Genomic DNA, 23,432 nt, shown 5'->3' with positions numbered 1-23,432 from the left:
ACAAATGGGAAAGCAGCCGGTGTAGATAAGGACTTCAGAGAGTTTCAGAGGTAGGATGTGGCTATGAGATAATTAGAGTTCTGGGGAATAACTACCCTCCAACTGGCAAAGGCAATGATGAGGCTGGGATTTTCAATGAGGTTTTATGGTATATTATTCATGTCTCCCTTGTTAGAATGTTTTTGTAAGATTATAAAAAAATAATTAAAGGTTTTCTCCTACACTGCTTTTCCTGGTAATACAACTCTTTCTTATATTTCCAGTTCTGTATTTTTGTATATATTTTAAACGATTAGGAGTGGTTGTATGCAAATCTAGTTTCCACATTTTCCCCAAGGAAATCTGGTATTCTTTACTACTGTAGGGATGTCCATTCGAGAGTCAAGTTCGTTTTCAGAACTAGGTTAAAAAAAAGTTTCCAATAATTTTAGCAAATATTTCTGATTTATCTTCAAAGTTGATTAAAAGAAATGTATCTAAGTCATCAAAATGCTTTGTACATCAGAACCTAAAAGAGAAGGAAAGACATTCCCCTCCCTATAGATATAAATACTAATCCACATATTTGAGCTCAATTCTGCTTCAATGAACTGAAAATTGCATATACTATGTTGAATTGCATTCAAAGCTTTGAATCATTTTCTCAACATCAATACATCTTCAAAGAAACTGACATGGGAAAAAATCAGACTTGTGAAAGTCATTGAATTTCAATCAGCAATTCATTACACAAATTTCAAATGTGGGAGCAATTAGGTCTAAGTTTTCTTGGAATTGAGTTTTATCAGAGTGGTAGAAATGATTATATACAAACTTCAACTGTCTCATGGCCTTTAAGAAAACTTAATCCCTGTCCAAAGTATTCAAGTTTAGTTCTGACTGCTACTCTTCCTATGGTCTTTCTAAAGGAACTGTTCATCCCTGTTCACAAACACAAACTCTTTCACTACTTGTCTATTTTTATTCTTAATATTTTAAAGAGAATATATGATTATCAGTTACATATATTTAAAAGTTAATTTTAATAACATTCCTGTGAAATCCAATAACTACCTTTGTTCCCTTTGGTCTTCATATTTTTATAGATTCTAAGAGGGATTGCTAAAAAGGATGGGAAATCTGAGCTACATATGCATAGCATTGATTTCAGCGAGAAAACTACACATTTTTGACCATACAAAAAAATTGTTCTTGAATTTTGAGGATAGTTGCATAGTTTTAAAATTACCCCTGGCAGAAAAATTATGTCAAAGATGAACCTAAACAAAAGGGTGAGTGGCATGTACTTAAATGTCACGTGGGAGTGAAGACTACCCAAGGATTGTCTAGATAACTAACCAGGTCTTTCTTTACGCATGACAATAAGCACAGACTTAGTGCAGCAGTATGTTAACTCCAACCGCAAGTGGAGATACAAATAATTTCTCTGATGAAACAGATCAGCCCAAACATCTATGTCTTTGTGGGACATGCACTAATTTTGTATCTAAGCCAGGAATTTCACCATTTCATAAATACTCCGGCTTCTAAAACACTCTTTCAATCAGTCAGAACATCTTACTGCTTAATTAGGAGTTAAATAAAAATTTTTACATGTGATCATTTTGTGTTTGTGCGATATATACGATTTTTTTCCTGAAAATTATACTTAAACTTTCCAACTCTCCAAGATAGTCAGAATCCTTGAAAAAGACAAGAAACAGATAATGACCCAAACAAAATTTCCTGTAAAAAGGAAGATTTAAAACTGAGTGAAAATTAAGGGATTAAAGAGATCAATTCATGAACAGGTAGAATATTAATATGTAAGCAAGATAATTTTGTCTGATCTGAACATTGCCATTAATAATTTTTTTATGTTTTAAGAAGTAATTTAATCCAGAATTTCTCATTTCTTTAAAAAGGAAGATATCTAATACATGTAGTTCTGCATTTCAAGGAATGAAATTGCCTTGCTTACAGTAGAGGCATATATATATGTAAATATAAAGCATAGTGGAAGCGGAACTTGATTGGCAATAAGTAAAATGCTAAAAATAAAGGAACAAAAGTAATTTTGAAAGCAAATACTAATTTATTGGATGCCCTCTTTAAATGCTTACAATACAAAAACAAAGAAAAATAAATTGTGATGGTTAGCTTCCATTTTTAAAGATTTTTATTTGACTTTCAAATACCATGAAAATTTCTCCCAAATAATAGTTTATCTTTTTAACAGAAGTTTGATATTTCAGCAATAAGTCTGTGAAAGAAGCTTTTCCATTTGACTGAAAATTAATTTTATTTCCTGTTTAGTTTTGGCAATAAGAGAACACCTCATGCTTTGTGGGCATTATGTCATGTGTTTTGTGACATTTGATAACAACATGACATTATGCTTGGTGAACATTTAAGGTGGTTTCCATCCAGATATATAGCCCAAGGAGTGAATTTCTGAAGCACAGGGCTAGGGTATGAGTTTACCTCAGCAATGTGTAAGTAGTGTGTTTCTTTTTTTTTTTTTTGAGACCTGGTCTCACTCTGTCACTAAGGCTGGAGTGCAGTGGCGTGATCTGCGCTCACTGCAACCTCCACCTCCTGGGTTCAAGTGATTCTCCTGCCTCAGCCTCCCCAGTAGCTGGAACTACAGGTGCCTAACACCACCTCCAGCTAATTTTTGTACTTTTAGTAGAGATGCCATTTCACCATATTGACCAGGCTGGTCTCGAACTCCTGACTTTGTGATTCACCAGCCTCAGCCTCCCAAAGTGCGGGGATTGCAGGCATGAGTCACCACACCTGGCCAGTAGTGTGTTTCAATAAAGAACATGTCTCCTTGTGAAGCTTGAGGAATTTAAAGCACGTGTTATTTAAATTTTTATTATTTCTGCCTTTATTATTTTATTATCATTCTTTTTAAAATATAAATCACAAGGGATTTATATATAAAACCAACTCTACTTTTAACATTTTATTTATTTCTGCTTTTATTGTTTGATTACCATTAGTCTTTTAAAAATATAAAAGTAGAGAGGTCATTTGCATATTTTTAGATTTACTAATATTATAACGTACTTGTGTCAAGCAGGTTATGTTTCAAGAAAAATATTCGTTCTATTCTTGAGAATCTGAAAATACCTCTCTCTCTTATATTCATGCATGAAAATTCATCTGGCTGGGATAGGATTCTTTACCTTTAAATAGAATGTGTAGCATGATGGCCTGCTGGTATTATATGTTATAAAGAAGTATTAAGCAACAAATGTTTTGAAAGCAGGCGAACTTTTGCTGTGGCAGAACTATTGGTCTAGATGGAAGAGACTTAGAGCATAGGTGACTTTGAATGCCTGTTTTTAAAAATAAGTTTTTCATTTGTTGAATGAAACAATTGAGCTAAATGATTCCTATAGAACATTTCAATTTCCAAACTTTATATTTTGTGACCATATTTTAGGTAGCTCCAGAATGCATTGCAAATCATATGTATGAAGTAGATGTTTAGTAAATAATGCATAGATATTAAAGAGGAATTCTTCTTTGGGAAGACCTATGTTTTGCTCTGCCTGCTTGATAGTGGGGTAGAATTATTTTCTTTTGGGCCAGGGAAAGATTACATTGTATTTTCTCTTTCTTTTACAATTTTATTTTGTTGTGGTAAGAACACTTAACATAAGATCTACTCTCTAGATAAATTTTTAAGTTCATGATATGCTACTGTTGACAATAGGTACAATGATCTGTAGCAGATCTCTAAAGCTTATTTATCTTGCTTAACTGAAACTTTGTGACCTTAATTTATAAGTCCCCATTTCCCCCTCCCTCCATCCCTTGGCAACTACCATTCCACTCTTTGATTCTATGAATTTGACTATATATGTTGATTCCTGTCAGTGGAATCATGCAGTGTTTGTCCTTCTGTGGCAAGCTTATTTTACTTAGCATAATGTCCTCAAGGTTTATCATGCTGTCATTATTTCAGAACTCTTTTTGTAAGACTAAATAGTATTTCCTTATGTGCATATACTACGTTTTCTTTATCAATTTATCCATGTATGGTTGTTTATATATCTTGGCTGTAGTGAATATTGCTCCAATAAATACTGCTGCAAGATCAATTGAGATCTTGATTTTAATACTTTTAGATAAATGCATATAAGTAAGATTGCTGGATCATATGGTAGTTAAATTTTTTATTTTTTTGAGAAACATCCACATTGCTTTCCATAGTGGCTGCACTATTTTACATTCTAACCAACAGTGTCCAAGGATTCCAATTTTTGTACATTCTTGTCAACACTTTTTGTTCTTTTTTTTGATAACAGCCATTATGACATGTGTGAAGTAATATCTCATTGTGGTTTCAGTTTGCATTTCTGTGATGACTAATGGTGAGCATTTTTTCATTTGTCTGTTGGCCATTATTATGTCTTTAGAAAAATGTCTGTACATGTCTTTAGCCCATTTTTAATTAAGTTTTTAATTTTATTACTGCTATTATGGAAATTTCTTAGACATTTTAATGATTAATCCTTTATCAGATACATAGTTTTCAAATATTTTTCTCCCATTCTATAGGTTGTTTTTTCAATCTGTTGATATTTTGCAAATAGCTAAATCAGGCTTGAGAAGCAAGGACAAAGTTGAAGGCATTATATATCCTGATTTCAAAATATAATAGAAATCTATAGTAACTGATACATTATGATTCTAGCGTAGAGATGGACATGTACACCAATGGAACAGGGTAAAGAACGCAGAAAGAAACCCACATATATATATTGAATGGATCTTCGACAAGGATGCCAAGAATACACAATGAAGAAAGAATAGTCCCTTCAACAAGCAGTGTTAGGAAAACTGGATATCCACATGCAAAAGAATAAAATTTGATTCTTATCTTACACCGTACACAAAAACCAACTCAAAATGGATTGAAGTCTTAAATCTAAACCTCTTAAGAAAAAAAAAAAGCTCTGTGACATGAGTTTTGGCAATAATTTCATAGATATGACACCAAAAGCACAGACGACAACACAACCAAATTAAGCAAGCAGGACTATATCAAACTAGAAAGTTTCCGCATGGCAAAGGAAATAACCAACAGAATGCATGGTAGAATTTCATCTTTTGAAATCAAAAGATCATAATCTTGTGCTTTGAAATGCAAGAACATCAAACTGTGTAAGAAATGCATATTGATGTTAAAATACAGGCTAATGTATTTCAATGTAAGAGGAATACTTTGGGAAAATTCTTATCAATATTCAGGAGACTTTTTTTTTTTTTTGATAACAGATAGATTAAGAAAAATAAAGTGAAATAAAACTGAAAAACACTTATGTTTTCCTGTTCCCCCAACTTGCTATACACTAGATCAGGGCATGTCATTAGACAGTTGAGGTAAACTCCAATTCTGCCACTTCTAAATAAGACTATTTAACTTCTCTGAACCTTTGTTTCTTCCTCTATGATCTAGACATGAGAACACCTGCTTTCAATTAATATACATTTGAACGAAGATTGAAAAAGCATCAGGTATATATTAGGAATATAGGTGATACTTAATACATTACATTTACAAATGCTGTAAGGGGATAACACAGGTATTATCATCAATATCTAATAGATAAAAAAATGGAAATCATGAGTAGTTTTGATATTTTCAGAAAAAATACTATGATAATATAAAACCCTGACAGTGATTGGATCACAGGTTTCTTCACAGTAAGGCTTGAATGCTTTATTTTCCTATAAAGTACGGGAGGTTATTGCTGGGTGTAGGCCGGTATTTTTAACCTTTATTTGTTCAAATGTGTTAAGACACAAGAGAGATTTTGACTATCAAATTGAGGTGAAAGTTCAATACTTTTTTCATTATAATTGCATTTTATTGTGGATAGTGTAAAACATACTTGTAAAAATAGAATAATCACATTTTAACTGATAAAGAGGAAGGTCAAAGCAGAATACTAAGTATTTTGAGTAAAATATTAACAATATATCAAAACTATGATAAATAGAAATATTTAAAGCAAAATTCTTCATGAATACTCTTCTATAAAGTAGATGGTATAAATTTTACGTGCTCAGTAAAGAAGCAAACATAAATGGAAGTCTTTCATATTCTACAGATTTTAAAAATAAAGAAGTAACTTAGGTTACATCTAAAAAATAAATAATACACATAACAGAAAAGAACACAACAAAAAATATACAAAAGTGGTCCAAGGTACTTTGTGTAATAGTAAAAGACTTCATTTTAGAAAATAAAAAAAATCTTTTTAAAAAATTGTTTCTTTGGGTTTTTATGTGTAATCTGTTACTAGTTACAAAGTACCCCCAAACAATGATAATAATAAAAATGCTTGATGAAAATTAAAGTGTATATTGAAAAATTATGTAAGTATATCCCTTCAATATATATTTTTCTGGGGAGGTAGAGAGAAGTTTATATAGCCTGTACATCATTGTCAACACAAATAACAACAATAAGCTGGCTGAAGTGAAGCAACAAATCTGTCTACAACATAACAAATAAAACACAAACAATAGGAGGTCTCATAGCTATTCAAGGAACTTCACGAGCTTTGAAGGCCTTTCCACATGAATCATGGTGTTTTGTCTCTCAAATGCTCTAAAATTTTTTTTTAAATGTTGGCAATTCCACAAATGTTTTATCAACAAAATATAGTTTAAGTTTATGCTATTTTGTGAGGCAGCAATTGGAAGATTTTTCTTACAAGTTTCCATAAACAGTTGGAACTTATTGCCAATTAAAGGTAGAAAAAGTGCCGAGTCAAGGAAATGATGATGTTACTGACATAGGTACTACCACAAATGATTAATTTATATCACTTTGAAAAGACCATTTGCTAACGCTACGTTACATATGTGACTTGGGCACGGTGTAGAGAGTGAAAAGAATTCTACATAAAGAGGCTGGGATGCAGGGTCAAATTTTCCTGGACTGTACTGCCCATATAGACGGTTAAGGTTTCAAGGGAACTATTTGGGTTACCTGAAAGGCAATCTCCCAGATAATCCCCTGAGGTGCCTTTGCTGTTTCGCTCTGCGATTCCATCATTTTGCTCTCATTTTCCTAGTCTGAAGGATTAGAAATTTCCTAATTTAGAAAGCATGGAACATCTGCTGTACACCTTCCTTTGTTTTGTCCTTGGGTTATTTTCATGTCTGTGAGCAACCAAGTCCGACATATGTTATATATGGAAGGCAGATCTCTATGCCATCTTTTTGCTTTCCAGAGAATGCCTAAGAACCTAGGGGTGGGAAAAAACAAAAATCACGTGAAAAGCTATTTTTCAACACACTTCAACTTGGGTTTATGACATGCCAGTCCATAATCTTCAAGCAGGGAAGATGATGATATAAGCCTTACAGATGGATTCTACTAAGAAAACTCTGAAGTTGCCATTAGAAAGCAGAACATACATTAGGAGGCAAGTTCCACAATTATAAATTAGATGGAAACGAACTCTTCTCCAGCCTTAGAAAGAACCGCAATGTGAGAAGCTCTGATTTATCAATGATCAAGTTTATGAATCAAATATGAGATTTTTGTCCTTCCAAATAGTTATTACACAGCTATAAGCCTTGATAAACATTTATTTAATGTAAGATTCTTTTAAAAATTTGAAGATGACAAAGATAACTCTAAATTCCTTCAAAAATTACATAATTGAATGTGTGAGCTTGAGAAACATTTATAAAGCATTATGAAGTAAGAGTTGATAAATTTTAGAGCTTGTTTGGGTTATATTATTTCAAAATTTCCTGCACACTCTCAATGTTGCAGCTATTTAAGAAAATTCCAGACTTTTGCCTAATAACAATTTTTCTTAGCAATATTTTTGTCCTGCTGTTGGACTCAACTTCTGTATGACCCTGTACAATTAGTTCCTTGGATCTTTATGTAGGTGACTTGCAAAAGAGCTAGCTGACATGTTCTGTGGACCAAACCTTTATAAATCTGAAGACCATAATGAAAATAGTGTGTCTTTATGTGTTCCTTATACCTGAATACAAGAAAATACACATATTTTCCCATTATCCAAGTAGTTTTTATTTTATTTTCCTTTTTTTTTTTTTTTGAGACAGAACTGTTGCCCAGTCTGTCGCTCTGTTGCCCAGTCTGGAGTGCAGTGGCACTATCTCAGATCACTGCAGCCTCCCACTTCCCAGGGTCAAGCAATTATCCTGCCTCAGCCTCCAGAGTAGCTGGGATTACAGGTGCATGCCACCACGCCTGGCTAATTTTTGTATTTTTGTATAGACAAGTTTTCACTATGTTGGCCAGGCTTCTCTGGAACTCCTGACCTCAGGTGATCTGCCCGCCTTGGACTCCCAAAGTGCTGGGATTACAGGCGTGAGCCACTGTGCCTGGCCTCAAGTAGTTCTTGAAAAGAGAAATTGTGCAGAAAAAAAATGATGACTTTTAAGAGTCAAGTGAATGCTTTTTGGTTATCAGCTGTTGTAAATGGAGCAACGGGTGAGAGAAAAATAATAGATTTGCCATTTGACTCATATAAGAATGCAGCTATTGTATATCAGAGGGAAATATTACAAACTAAATTCCAAATGTTTGGGAAATATAGAAGGGATATAATGGCATATAAGTGTGTTGCTAAGTGAAATTAACAGTGTTCAGCACACAGTACCGACTAAGAACTGGATTGTGATGTCAGACTGCTTTCACTCAAATCCTTGCTCCACTATTTCTAATTATAGAATCTTTGGTAAAATACTGTAGTCATCCTTTTATCTGGGTTTAGCTTTCCATGGTTTCAGTTACCTGCAATCAACATGGTGCCAACATATTAAATAGAAAATTCTATAAATAAACACTTCCTAAGTTTTAAATTATGTTCCATTCTGAATATTATGATGGAATCTCATGCTGTCTTGCTCTGTCTTACCCCAGACACAAATCATTCGTTTGTCCAGTGTATCCAGACTATAGATGTGACCTTCCTGTCAGTCACTTGGTAGCCCTCTGGGTTATCAGATTGACTGGCATAGTATCACAGTGCTTATCTTAATGTAACTCTTATTTTACTTAATGGTTTTAAAGTGCAAGAGTGGTGATGTTGGCAAATGGAATATGCAAAAGAGAAGCAATAAAGTATTCCTTTTAAGTAAAAAGGTGAATTCTCAAATAAAGAACAAAAAAAGTTATATGCTGAAGTTCCTAAGATCTACAATAAGAACAATTGTCTACCAATGATATTGTGAAGAATGAAACAAAATTTGTGACAGTCTTGCTGTCATACCTCAAACTATAAAAGTTGTGGCCAAAGTAAGTGATAAGTACTTAGTAGAGATAGAAAAGGGATTATATCTGTGGGTAGAAGACATGAACAGAAAAAAAAATCTCAATTGATGGCAACGTGTTACACCAGAAAGCATTGATCCTTTATGGAAACTTTAGCAAAGGGTCCCCCAAAACAAGTGACACCAAGCCATTTACTGCAAGCAAGGGATGGTTCCATGGATTCAGGAATACAGAGGGTCAGTAGTAGCCTAATGCTGTGTCACAAAGCCTGTCATTCACTTCACTTCCTCTCATCGAATAGGCAACATATCATCTTACATCATCCCAAGAAGAAAGATGAGGACAATACAGTAAGATATTTTGAGAGAGAAAGAGTAAGAGAGAAACAGAACACATTCACATAACTTTTATTGTAGTACATTGTTATAATTGTTCTATTACATTATTAGTTATTGTTAATAACCTCTTACTGTGCCTTATTTATAAATTAAACTTTTTCATATCTAGGTATAGGAAAAGACATATATAGAGTTTTGTGCCATCTGTTGTTTCAGGCATCCACTGGGGATCTTGGTACAAAGTCCCATCAGGTAAAGGGGAACTACTGTAATATAAATTTGAAGACTCAAGCTTCCTTATGTGCATAATGGAGATGATTATAATTTATACCTCATAAATGAGACAATGCATATAAATTGTTTAATACCATGCTGGATACAAAGTAAAAGCCCAAGAGAAATTAATGTAGCCAAGAACATTCTAAATGCTTTATCTCATGTATCCTCAGCAATACAATGAGTTAGGTAGTATTGTCATCCTCCCCATATTATCAGTGAGGAAACCAGGCCAGAGAGAGGTTAATAACTTGCTCAAGGTGACAACAATAGCCCTTGGAGGGGTTTAGACTCTAATCCAGTATTCTAGGTACGTATTTCTCACTACTGTGCTGCACACAGAAGCCACATACTCAAATGCCTGCAAGAGCCTGTTGGTAAGACAAATAACTGAATTAACCAATACAAGTCAATAGAGAATGGGCACATTCACTTTTTACATTTTTTGATATTATGCTGGTCTGGTAAAGAAATTTCTGAGGCCAAATTCAGTCTGCAGCTCATTTGCAGTCCCTGCACATTAAAGTATCTGAAGGTGAATTTACACCCTGGCTAGTCTGGCATTTGCATACTGATGGAATGGTGGATTTTCCTCCATTTCATGGCCCCCAAGTGTCTGTAAGTGTGGAAACTAAAGGAAAGAAAATCTTAGCACTGAGTAAGTAATACAGATCATTCACCTTCCAGGGAGCACTTACTGTCTCTTCTTTAGTAATGAGTGGGCTCCTTCATTATTTTAATATCCTTGACCAACTATATAACATAGAGGCAGGCATTTTACAAGTCTTCAAAGGTGGAATAGATCTGTGACTGTTCAAAAATAAATTAATGAGAAGTAGAATGAATAGATTTATTTTTGGACTGACTGACTGAGGGGTTTGCCCAGCGTCTTTGAAAACGTATTAAGTTCTAATAGGATTTTAGAGAAAATTATCTAGAGACTTAGAATCACTACACTGGATTCTAGACCTTATTTTTCTTTGAGTCACTCTTAACTTCATTGGTGTTTCCTCAGCTATAATTAAAATGGTCTGAAGTTGATAGTCTTTAGATTTTCTTCAATTCTAAAATGTCTCTATGCCCATGCTTTACCTTAATCTTCATCCTTTATCAAAATTCACTTTAGGGTGATAAGTACACTTTTGGGTACCTTTGGTATAAATCAAGTTGTGAGAGTTAAAAATTTAGAAGAAATAATTTAAATGGTGACATTTTATCAAGCTTGATTAAATCATGAGATACATCTGTGTTGCATCGTGCTGACCCATTAAAAATATTCTAGGTAAGTAATATGATGTGTAAGTATACAGAAAAAGTTAACCATAATATGTATTAACAATGTAGTCTACTTTGTTGTTGATTTACAGAGTTGGTAATATTTAAAGACAGATGGCATGACCTTTTAGGAGTTAAGCAACAGATCTACTGCCCTCAAATGAATACTGTGCAAAACCCAGCAAGTTCAACAGTCTTTATCCTATTCTGTTAGTTCAGTCGTTGAGGTCAAGAACTTGTTTTGCACAGTATTTGTTGGAGAGCAGTTGATTTGTTGTTTAACTCCTGAAAGACCGTGCCAACTTTCTTTAAACATTAAAGACAGGTGGCATGATGCACATTTGGTGTGGTGTGTGGTGCTGTACGCGTCCACTTCCAGAAGGACCCTATTTCCTTCTCCACTTAATGAAGCAGCTTGCTCATCTTGCCTCAAGAACTTGGTGGTGCCCATTTTGAACCAGCCTTCATAGAAGGTGTTAGTTATATCAGAGAACAATGAGGAAGCCCTTTTCTGAACTGCAAAATGGCTGCAGCACTGTGCCAATTTGCTAATAAAGGCCTTTATATTAGTGCTGTTACTAATTTAGTGTGATTATTTTGCACAAGACTTGCTTTCACTGTGAAACACCATCTTACAGCAATGATAGGAGAGTGAGGCATATTGCTATCAACTACATCCACTGAAGGCCAATAATATTTACCGAAGGTTCTGACCATCAAATTGGATTAAGTCAGTTTAAGACAGTGACAAAATCAAATACATTACCTGGAGAATTCAGAGTTGCATATGACCACTTGAGATTAGAATCAAGGGAAATAGAAGCTAGATCTTTCCTTGGATAGATAAATAAGATAAGCTGTTATCAATGATATAAAAGGAAGATAAAAATATAAATTCTTTTTCTTTTTTATTATTATACTTTAAGTTCTGGCGTACGTGTGCAGATTGTGCAGGTTTGTTACATAGGTATACTCATGCCATGGTGGTTTGCTGCCTCCATTCTCCCATCATCTACATTAGGTATTTTTCCTAATATTATCCGTCCCCAATGCCCCCACTCCCTGCTATCCCTCCCTTAGCTCCCCCATCCCCCAACAGGCCCCAGTGTGTGATGCTCCCCTCCCTGTGTCCATATGTTCTCATTGTTCAACACCCACTTATGAGTGAGAACATGTGGTGTTTGATTTTCTATTGTTAATTCAGTTTGCTGAGAATGATGGTTTCCAGCTTTATCCATGTCCCTGCAAAGGACATGGACTCATCCTTTTTTATAGCAAGAAAGATATACATTAAAGAATTAATGTGAGTATCCTTTCTTCTGACTCATTCACGGTAGGGTGGGACCCAATGAAGTTGTTGTAATAGATCTGGCCAGGCTGAAATAGAAAGAGATATTTGTAGTCTTCTGTGTTATTCTTAATTATTCTTGATTAGTTTAAATATCATATTTGTGAAGTTAAGTCCTCAACTAATTCATGTATTTAAAAATATATGTTGTGTGCCTACTTTTCTAGGGTCTAGGGATCAGAAATTAATAAAATAGACAAAAATTCATGACCTCATTAACCATGCATTGTAATATGGCTATGAAGGCAAAATATACATACATGCTTATGTACATACATACGTACACACATACCTAATATGTTAGATGGTGATGAGTGTTACAGAGAAAAATAAAGAGAGAAGGTAGGGAGTATTGTGAGAAGGGGTAGCTGCATGTAGTTTTAAGCAGTATAGTCAGGGAAGGCCTAATTGCTACACTGACATTTGAACAAAGGACTGAAGAAGGTGAGAGAGCAAGCTTTGTGAATGACGGGAGTTCCAAGAAGAAATAGCTGGTGTGCAGTAAAGGCACAGAGGAGGAATCTCAATAACAAGTCCTGTATAGCTGGAGCTGAGTGAGAGGGGAAGGGTCCTAGGAGATTAGGTGGAGATGGGGGACCAAACTGCCTGGGGACTTTGTAGACGCTTTTGATGATTTTGGATTTTATTTTGCATGAAAAGGGAACCTACTGGAGTATTTTGAGCAGAGGAGTGAGATACTTCCATTCATATTGAACAAGGGCATTCTGGTTGTTAGATTGTGAGTAAATAGATGGAAGTGGGGTAATGGCAGAAGCAGGGAGATTAGTCTAGGAGGATGCAGTGGTTCATCTGGGAAATCATGGTGGCTCAGACCAAGTAGCAATGAAGAGTGTGAGAAGTGGTTGGACGCTATGTATATTTAAAGGGTAAAGTTGTGAGGATGGGTTGACAGATTACATATGGCCTGTGCAAGAGTGAAAGGAGTTAAAGATGACTCCAGAAGCTTTTGTCAGAGCATATGCAAGGTTGGAATTGCTGTTAGGTAAATAACAACGAAACTTTAGGAGAATCAGATCTTGGGGAAGCTCAGGAGTTTAGTTTTCAACATATTAAGTTGGCAGTGCCTATTAGACATGCAATTGGACATACTGAGTAGATGGTTGAGCATACATGACTGAAAATCAGGGGAGAGGTTTGGGTTTAAATGATATATATTGATCATTAGCATCAGCACATAGATGACGTTTAAAATTTTATGAAACTAGATAACTATGATCAGTTTAAGTGTGGATGTGAATGAAAAAAGGAAGAGACCTCTAAACTGAGTGTTGGAGCACCCCAGAAATAAGAGAGGAGAAATAAGGAGGAGAAACAAGAAAAGTAGAATGAATATTATTAAGGAATGACAAATTCTATAATGGCATCACGTGTCATTTTGTTTCTCTTTAATCTTTAAAAGTTAGAGTGGCTCTATTAAAAATATCTTTTGGGAACTGAGATTATCACCTGAAATATTTTGAATATTTGAAACCCAAGCCTCCTTAGTTCACAAACTAGGTCAGGGAGAAAGAGTTTCTATATTTGTAAGGATGTATTGCATTTGAGGGAGCCATGAAACCTGACCACCTGAGCAACTAAAATATTGGTAATTTCAGATCCTTTTAGTTTTTTCCTCCCTTTTCATGGAAGACAGATTTCTATAATATTTATGTGATGTCAGCTGGATAGATCTGTATGCCCTCCGCCAGAGAGCTCTGGAAATTACAGTTTGCTGAGCACCTGGGATGTGGAGTTGACAATCTGACAACTATTGAGAAGTGACAAGAAGCCCTGCAATATTAAATGTTTTCCACAGGCGCTACCTAAGGGCTGAACATATGTTTCTCTATTGATGAAAACACATTTGTTTCACCCTTGGATGTAGCCATTTTTTAAATGTTCGTTGGTAAGAACTGTAAAGAAAGAATGTCAACATTTTCATCAAGAATTGGAATATGAACCAGGAAAAGATGAGTGAGAAAGTATTTCATTTTTTTCTAATATTTTATTATGAAAATGTTTCAGTTAAACATTGAAAATTGAAATAATTTTCCAGTATAAATGTGTATAGCCACCACCTAGATTTTACCAATGGATTTTTATTTATTACATATCCAACCTTCTCCATATTCATAAATTTATCTTTTTTGTTCTTCAGATGCACTTAAAAGTAAGTTACCAACATCAATTTTCTCCCAAATACTTTAGCATGTATATGACTAACTACAGGTTAATATTTGTTTGTAGTTTTTCTTTTTATATACAAAGAAACAGACAAATCTAAAATGTGTGTTGACTGAGTTTTGCAACTCAACCTCCTATCAAGATCTAGAACATTACTGTCACATTACCATCCTCGGATAGTTCTCTTGTGCTCTTTTCCACACATCCTCCATTTCTATTCCAAAAGTAGCCTCTGTTCTAATATTTTTTCATCAAAAATTAGTTTAGCCAGTTTTAGAACTTTGTAAAAACGGAATCGTGCACTATTTTCTTATTCATGCAAGGCTTCTTTAATTCAATATGATGTTGAAAAACATCTTATTTGAAGACAGAATACCTTGCATAAGGAAACCAAAAGACTAGTTAATTTAACTCTAAAGACCTAGTCAAATAAATTGTTCAAGAAGAGGTACACAGAAATAGGAAGATATGATTTCTCTTGTCTGTACCTTTTAGAGTAATATTTGTGTGTGTGTTGCTGTAGGTAAAATAATCTTGAAATACAAATATATATTCTATTTAAGAAGAGCAGGTGAGGAGGAAAGCTGATATATATGGACTGCCTAGTGAGCACCAGATATTTTCAGTTAAACATTGAAAATTGAAAGAATTTTCCAGTAGAAACCCGTAAAGCCACCACCTAGATTTTACCAATGGATTTTTATTTTAAGTGTTTTATTACGTATCTATACAACCTTCTACACATTCGTCAATTTATCTTTTTTGTTTTCCAGATGCACTGTTTTTCCAAACAGTGCAGCAGACAGGCACTATTTTATTTAAACTTCATACCCCAAGAGAAATACTATGTCCACTTTTACACATGAGCCATGCACTCCCAATTACACTTCGCTGTTTCCCAGAGCTTTCTGCTACTCTGTGTGAGGGAAACCAGGGCTCCCTGGCTAAGATGCCATTCCTAGATAGCCTTCCTTGCCTTCTCCTCATTGTTTTCCAGTTACCTCGTTTTCTAGAGTTTTGCTTCAGAGTAGGTGGTGACAACTAGTTAATTACTTAAACTGCCATGGGTTGATGTCCTGTAAATGTTGTTATCCTACCATTTGTTTCTTATGCTAGATATATAGCACTTGTATAGGCTGGTGCAAAAGTAATTGCGGTTTTGCCACTACCTTTAGTTGCAATTACTTTTGCACCAATCTACATAGCAAGCCTGTGGGAGACAGTGTCTTTATCTGAAGGAGAAACTCAACGGTCAGACTTTCAGGTGCGTCTTTAGATAGGTGAAATACATTGCAATAGGCAGGGATTTGTACATTGTATATTTACTAACCTTATAACACTTTAGATTGTTATCCATGGTTTCCGGATGTATACTTGTTTCCATATCCATCGTTAGGAATTCAGGGATTTGAGACCCAGTTCAGGACTGTAAACAAGAGTTCCATTAACTTCAGACCTACTCAAGTCGCTTAATTAAAGTCTATGTAGTACCCACATGAACAATATATCCAGGACTTGGTGTTTTTCTTCCTTGACTTCCTTAGTTCCTGTAAATTCTTCATTCGACATTCCACCTCCCTCAACTGTGGTCATATCCTTGATCATCACAATAATTCATAATTTCCAGACCTTGATTTCAAGGATCTCACTGACCACCACCGTCCCCTTCATCTCTATCTAGTTCCAAGAGTCCTTCAAGTTATTGCTCCTAAAACTTTTTTCCTAATCATGTTTTACACCCATGGTTCATACCTTTTACCTTGTCCACTCAGGGTATGTAGTCCATACTTACAATCACTCTGCACGCTGTTACACTTATCTGGAAGAAGCCCAACCTTGGTGGAAAAAAAAAAGGGGGCAGTCATCCATGTCACTCTTTCCAGCACCCAGAAAATGATCTAGCAATATCTACTAGGGGATCTATAAATATTCAATGAATGAAAATGGATGTATGGTTGAATGGCTGAAAATATGTAGCATGTAAGGTTTATCTTGAATCTAATTTTCTTCATGATATCAAGAATTACTTGGAGCCGGGTGCGGTGGCTCATGCCTATAATCCAATACTTTGGGAGGCTGAGGCAGGCTGATTACCTGAGGTCAGGAGTTCCAGACCAGTCTGCCCAACATGGTGAAGCCCTATCTCTACTAAAAATACAGCAATTAGCTGCGTGTAGTGGTGTGTGCCTGTAGTCCCAGCTGCTCGGGAGGCTGAGGCAGGAGAATCTCTTGAACCCAGGAGATGGAGGCTGAAGTGAGCTGAGACTGTGCCACTGCATTCCAGCCTGGGTAACAGAGAGAGACTTCATTTCAAAAAAACAAAACGTAACAAAAAAAATAATTACTTGGGATCATATAGGTGAGACTAGATAATACCACAAAATGAGTACTCTCATGGCTGATTTTTTTTGTACACCTTCCAATGGCTGCTCCATTCTATAGAGGTTACCGCCCACAGTTCAGAGGTGCAACACACTGGAAGGTTCTAGATACCACCACTTGGCAGTCGGCAGTTGCTCAACATCCCAGGAGGCTCCTCTCAGCAGTTCATCTCACTTCTATTGGCAGTAGCTTCTTGGAATATCTGTGCTGATAATGGTCACAGCTCCAAGAAATTCCTAGTAAAAAACATATGGTGATCCTGGTGTCCATCCAGGCCTGCTTCTCTTCTCCTAAAGATTCTGGCTACATTCAATCAGCACAGTTCAGTGTCTCACAAAGGCAGCTCCTGCTTTTTCAAAGATAGGCTATTTTTAAATATTTACCTTTCGTGAAAATGCTTTAATTTCCCCAAAGTGCTATAGATTAAGCAATGAGCCTGGGAGCACAACACATGCCACATTTCTTACGAGTCTTCTGTTCAATTTTGGTGCAGCATGAGCTCCTGTTCTCTGAAGGAGCTCTTTACGGAACATGATATATGGAGTCCGTCACTGCTTTCTGACACTGTCTAAACTTGGGCATCAAGAGAAGAGCCCACTTTTTTCCCCCATGTATTTGCTCATGGAGTTCAGGTACTTGAATTTCATCAATAGTCCTAGTTATAACTGACCTCCTAAAAAGTTAGAAATGCAATTAGAACTGAAGTTGTTAGCTATGGGTTAGCTAAAACCATGTATACAATACAAAGTGGTCTATGAGGTGTGAGAAGTTTAAGCAGTCTTCCCTCCTTTGGAGCAGAGCAGTTTCCCAATTTTGCCTGACTAAATAATCACCTGAAATGCTTGTTAAACTCAAAACAAAACAAAATGCAGAAGTCGAAGCTCATCCCCTAGAGGTTATAATTCGTTAGCTTTGGTGGTGTCTGTTTTGGGGGTTCTGGGGGTCAGCTGTAATCGCAATAGCCATAAGGTGATTCAAGTGATAAGGCACATTTGAAAAGTTCTAGATAAGAAAATGGGAATGATGTCATTTTGCTTACTCTTCTAAGGTTCTCATACACTCACACTGTCAGGAGAGCAGAAAAATCATTCTTTTTTCAGAATTCTTTTTTCTATCTGGAGGCTGAGTAGGCCAAGAAAATTTTAAAAGTGAGCTACCAGAGAATAAATGATTATCAAATGGGAAAAGATTGCAGAAGCTCAATTTCAACCCTAGATAAATGTGAATTCATTACTTATTCATTAAAGATATTAAGGCTTGCATAAATGACTTCAAATCCTATGAATGAAGAGAAATAACGTGCAGTGATCGTCGTATAGGACCAATGCTTGGTAATGCACACAGCTGTTTAGAGAATACGAAGGATGTCTCTGATGTGGGAAAGTGTAAAGCCTCAACAGTGTCTCTTTCTGCTAGTCTACATGAGGCTTTCCCCAGAAATCAGATCTCCTCTCCCTGTCCTCCAATGGAATGGAAGGTTTAATGCTGATAGTCCAGTTTCAAAAACAAGACTCTGAGATACAGGTGTGGTTTGCCTAACAGATTTTTCAGAGAGAAATGAGATTTTGAATTGTTATCAAGATAGGAAAGGACACAAAATTAGGCGATGATGAGGTTAATGCAAGCCTTGGACATGATCTGTACTTCCTGTGGATGGGAGTGTTCGTGAGTGGTAAAAAGAACCACCATCATGCAAAGCGGAGAATCGGGAGGGGTCTGGCCCGAACACGAACCTCTGCTGGCTCCAAGATATTTTCTTTTGTGTTACTTACTGCCTTCTACTTAATCATGTGGAGGGGCATCCGAAGGGCTGTCACACTCCAGGCAGCAATGAGTTGTGTGAGTAGACTTGGTTGTGTTGTATGTTACATAATGCATGATAAAATGCATGTAATATATGCGTATTTATATACATATGTTCATAGCATACATGTATGTACATATGTATCTACATGTTTATAATGCTATGGAGTGAATGTTTATGTCCAACCAAAATTTGCCTGTTGAAACCTAATCCCCAGTTTGATAGTATTAAGAAATGGGGCCTTTGGGAGGTGAGAAGGTCATAAGGGCTAAAAAAAGAGGCCTGAGGCTCTTATAAAATAAGGCGGAGGGAGTATGTTTGTCACTCTACGTGAGGATAGTAAGAAGCCTTTACCTATGAACCAGGAAACACGTCCTCACCAGCCACCAAATCTGCAGCACTTTCATCTTGAATTTCGCACTCTCCAGAACTGTAAGAAATAAACCTCTTTTGTTTATAAGCTACTCCGTTTATGGTATTTTTTTTGCAACAGTCTGAATGGACTAAGGCATTATTTAACATTGTGATAGGGTCAATGAAACTTTGAACAAGATTAAAGCTTCTTACTCTGCTTTTATATTTTTCCATTTTTTTTTAACATGATATATGTCCATTATCTGATACTTTCAATCTTTCTTTCTCTCTCTCTCTTTTTTTTTTTTTTTTTGAGATGGAGTCTCACTCTGTCACACAGGCTGGAGTGCAGTGGTGCAATTTCAGCTCACTGCAAACTCTGCCTCCTGGGTTCAAGCGATCCTTCTGCCTCAGCCTCCCAAGTAGCTGGGATTACAAATGTCTGCCACCAAACTCAGCTAATTTTTGTATTTTTAGTAGAGATGAGGTTTTACCATGTTGGCTAAGCTGGTCTCAAACTCCTGACCTCAGGTAATTTGCCCACCTCGTCTTTCCAAAGTGCTGGTATTACAGGCGTGAGCTACCACCCCAGCCAATGCCTTCAGTCTCTCTACATTCTTTTCTCACCCTAAGGGGGAGTACAAAATTGGAGGCTAGGTATTTTCCCCTTAGAGTAGTATTTTCATTTTATTTAGAGGCAACATCTTAGCCTAAAGAAATAAAGCTCTGCAGCCATAATGCGAGAGAGAGAGAGAGAGGGAGAGAGAGAGAAAAAAAAAGTTTTTAGAAGCAATTCAGAGACCCATTGAACTTTCCATATATATATTTTGATCTATTCACTATTCTTAGGACCAGGTCTGACGTGGTATGTAGCTTTTGCTGTTGAAAGATAAGGATGAGGCGAGATCCTACATCTGACAGAAGTGTGGAAAGTTGTTTAGAAAGAATGAACACAGCTATACACAGGTAGAACAGAAACCAGTGACAACATGGCAGATTCTTTACTTCACACATACATTTTGAAGCTGTAAATATTTTCAAACCACAACTTAAGGGCATATGTAATCAACAGAAAAATGTACAATCTTTGCTTTCATTAGAGAAGAAAGTTACATAAACTTGGGCTTTTATCTCAGCTTTCTGCATGTTAAATGAAATATTTATGTAAACGGATTTAGATTTTTATCCTAACTCTTACGCACATTTAGCATGTTGGTGTTTACTGATTAATAAATTAGATACAGGTTAGTTTAAACTGGGAAAATTGCTCACATATTTCTATCACTTTAAATCCTTCCCTACCTCACTACTTTTAGGCAGTGATGGATTAGAAATAGAATAAATAAAATGAAGACTAGAGAAATAGTTTAAAAATATTATCCTATTACTTTGTTACAAATATAATTGTGTTATTGTTATATATTAAAACTGTCATAGACCTGAGAGCTCTTTCTTTTCTTCTAATGTTAAAGAAAATTCAGGCGTATTGTGGGTCCCTAAAAGTATCGTGGGTCCTTGGTACTGTGATTCTAGGCCTAATGGGTCAGTTTTCCCTGAAGACTTAACTCTTCGGGCACAGCCACTGATACCTGTCATATCTGAATCTGGTTCTGATGCTTGCTCTATCCCTTCAAACTAGGTTTTGTGCTTTTAGTGTCTGGTGGGGTTTTCTTAAAAGTAGGAAATGATGTACTCCTCCTGTAAACAGGTCTTTGGTGATATGGTAGTCAGGTGTAGGGAGAGGAGAATATTCTGTAGCCCGATAACTAGGCCTCAGTCTTGTAGTAAGCCTGTGCCCCTGTGCTTTTGGGGTGACAGGATGGCTGGAGACAGTTGGTGCTGGTTACGTCCCTTCCCCTAGGTCAATTAGGCTCTGATAAAACCCCAGTGGGCTGGACTCTCATAAAATAATTCCTTTCTTTCTTTTCTTTGGTGGGCCTTGTTAAAAAGAACAGAATGCTTTAGTGTATTTCTGAATGTATGCTTTTTCTTTCCTCCCATCAGAATTATGAAGGAATTTCTCTCCAGTATTCACCGTGAGGACCTGGCAGTGTTCTAGGAGGTAAAACTCACAGAAGTGCGAGGGCCCCTGTGATGGCTCATTTTATGTGTCAAATTGACTGGGACATTGGGTACCCAAATATTTGGTCAAATATTGTTTTGGGTGTGTCTGTGAGAGTGTTTCTGGATAAAATTAACATTTCAATTAGCAGACTGTGCAAAGCAAATTGCCTCCCGGACTCCCTAATACGAGCGGCCCTCATCCAATCAGTTGAAGACTGAATAGAACAAAAACACTGATTAAGAGGGAACTTCTTCCTGACTCCTTGAGCTGGAACATCAGTCTTTTTCTGCCTTTAGTTTTGAACTGAAACCTTGGCTCTTGGCTCTCATACCCGTGGACTCAAACTGGAACTTACCCCATTGACTTTCCTGGTTCTCAGGCTTTCTTAGACTAGAACTACACCGTTTGCTCTCCTGAGTCTCCAGTTTTCTGACTGCAGATCTTGGGACTTCTCAGTATCCATAATCATGTGTGTCCATTCTTATAGTAAATGTGTTTATATATGTACATTCTGTAGGTTCTGTTTCACTAGAGAACCCAGGTTAATAGAGCATCTTTCTCCTGGAGTTTTTAACTCTCAGTCTTGTCCATACTGAGCCTGTAACAGTTCATTAATCACAGCTCAATGTTTCCCACACCAGTACTGGCTCCCACGGAGGTTTCTGCTTGTTAGTTTCTGTTTCAGTAAGTTATAATTTTCGATATTCACATGTCTGTCTTCCAAATGTGGGGGCAGTTATTTGCATTGTGACTTCACTTCTCTGATGGATCTAAGATTAATTGATTTTATAAAGTTTGTTCAGCTCTTTACTTGTTAGGACAAACTGATGACTTCCAAGCTCCTCACAAGCTAGACCAGCAACCAAAAGACTTCCACATCTGTTTTTCAATACATTTTTTATTTTGGAATACTTTCTGATTTACAGTGAAGTTGCAAAGATAGTACAGAGAGTTCCCACATACCTATCACCCAGTTTCAGCTTACCCTACTATTACTATCTTGCATTAATGTGGTGTATTTATCAAATCTAAGAAACAATATTAATTCTTTACCAATAACTAAACTCCAGGTTTTATTCTGATTTCACCGGTTTTACCCAATAACGTACTTTTTTTCAGTGCCAGAATTTCGCATTTTATTTCATTATTATGTCCCTTAATCTCTTCCAGTCTATGATAGTTTCTCAGGATTTTCCTTATTTTTCATGATCTTCATGGCTGTGATGAAGAATTGTCAGCTATTCCATAAACTGGCTTGCACTTTGTGTTTGGCTTTTATCTCTGTTTGTTTTCCTTGAAAAGAATATGTCAGATGTGAAGACTCTTCTTATTACATCATATCTGGGGTACCACGTAATTTGTTGCTATGCAACTGCATGTTTTTATCTTCATTGAGGACAGTTCCCTATGTTAAATCAACCATATTTGTATCTCCTTAGCAGAGAGAACAATGCCTGAAAGATATGAAGTATCCAGTGATGTATTTTGCACTAACCTAATAACACTTTTTTTTTTTTTTTTTTTTTTGAGACGGAGTTTCGCTCTTGTTACCCAGGCTGGAGTGCAATGGCTCGATCTCGGCTCACCGCAACTTCCGCCTCTGGGTTCAGGCAATTCTCCTGCCTCAGCCTCCTGAGTAGCTGGGATAACAGGCACACGCCACCATGCCCAGCTAATTTTTTGTATTAGTAGAGACGGGGTTTCACCATGTTGACCAGGATGGTCTCGATCTCTTGACCTCGTGATCCACCCGCCTCGGCCTCCCAAAGTGCTGGGATTACAGGCTTGAGCCAAATAACACATAATATATTAAGTTGACTGTCTCACTTGCTTGACAAGAAGCCTCTTAAAACTGGAGACTATGTCTTGTTTACTTGTTCAGTTATCGCCTCAGCACTAAGCTCAGTGCTTAATGAAAATAAATACTAGATGAATATTTTCAATTTGATGTTAAACTCATTTTTGTAGCTATTTTCAAGGACCTGATACATTTAAAGTGTTCACACAGAGGAAGTCGTTGGCAAGTCAAAGAATCCTATGCTTTAGCTGACAAATGGTCATTTTTTTGAGTGAAGTGCAAATGAGCCACAAATTAATGTTCTTTTCTGTTTATGGATATCGGTCCAACTTGAATTTAT

The sequence above is a fragment of the Aotus nancymaae genome, unplaced genomic scaffold, assembly GCF_030222135.1.
Source record: "Aotus nancymaae isolate 86718 unplaced genomic scaffold, 86718_ANA_hifiasm-v0.15.2.pri h1tg000020l, whole genome shotgun sequence".
In the NCBI taxonomy this organism is placed as follows: Eukaryota; Metazoa; Chordata; class Mammalia; order Primates; family Aotidae; genus Aotus; species Aotus nancymaae.
This window is presented reverse-complemented; position numbering follows the sequence as displayed.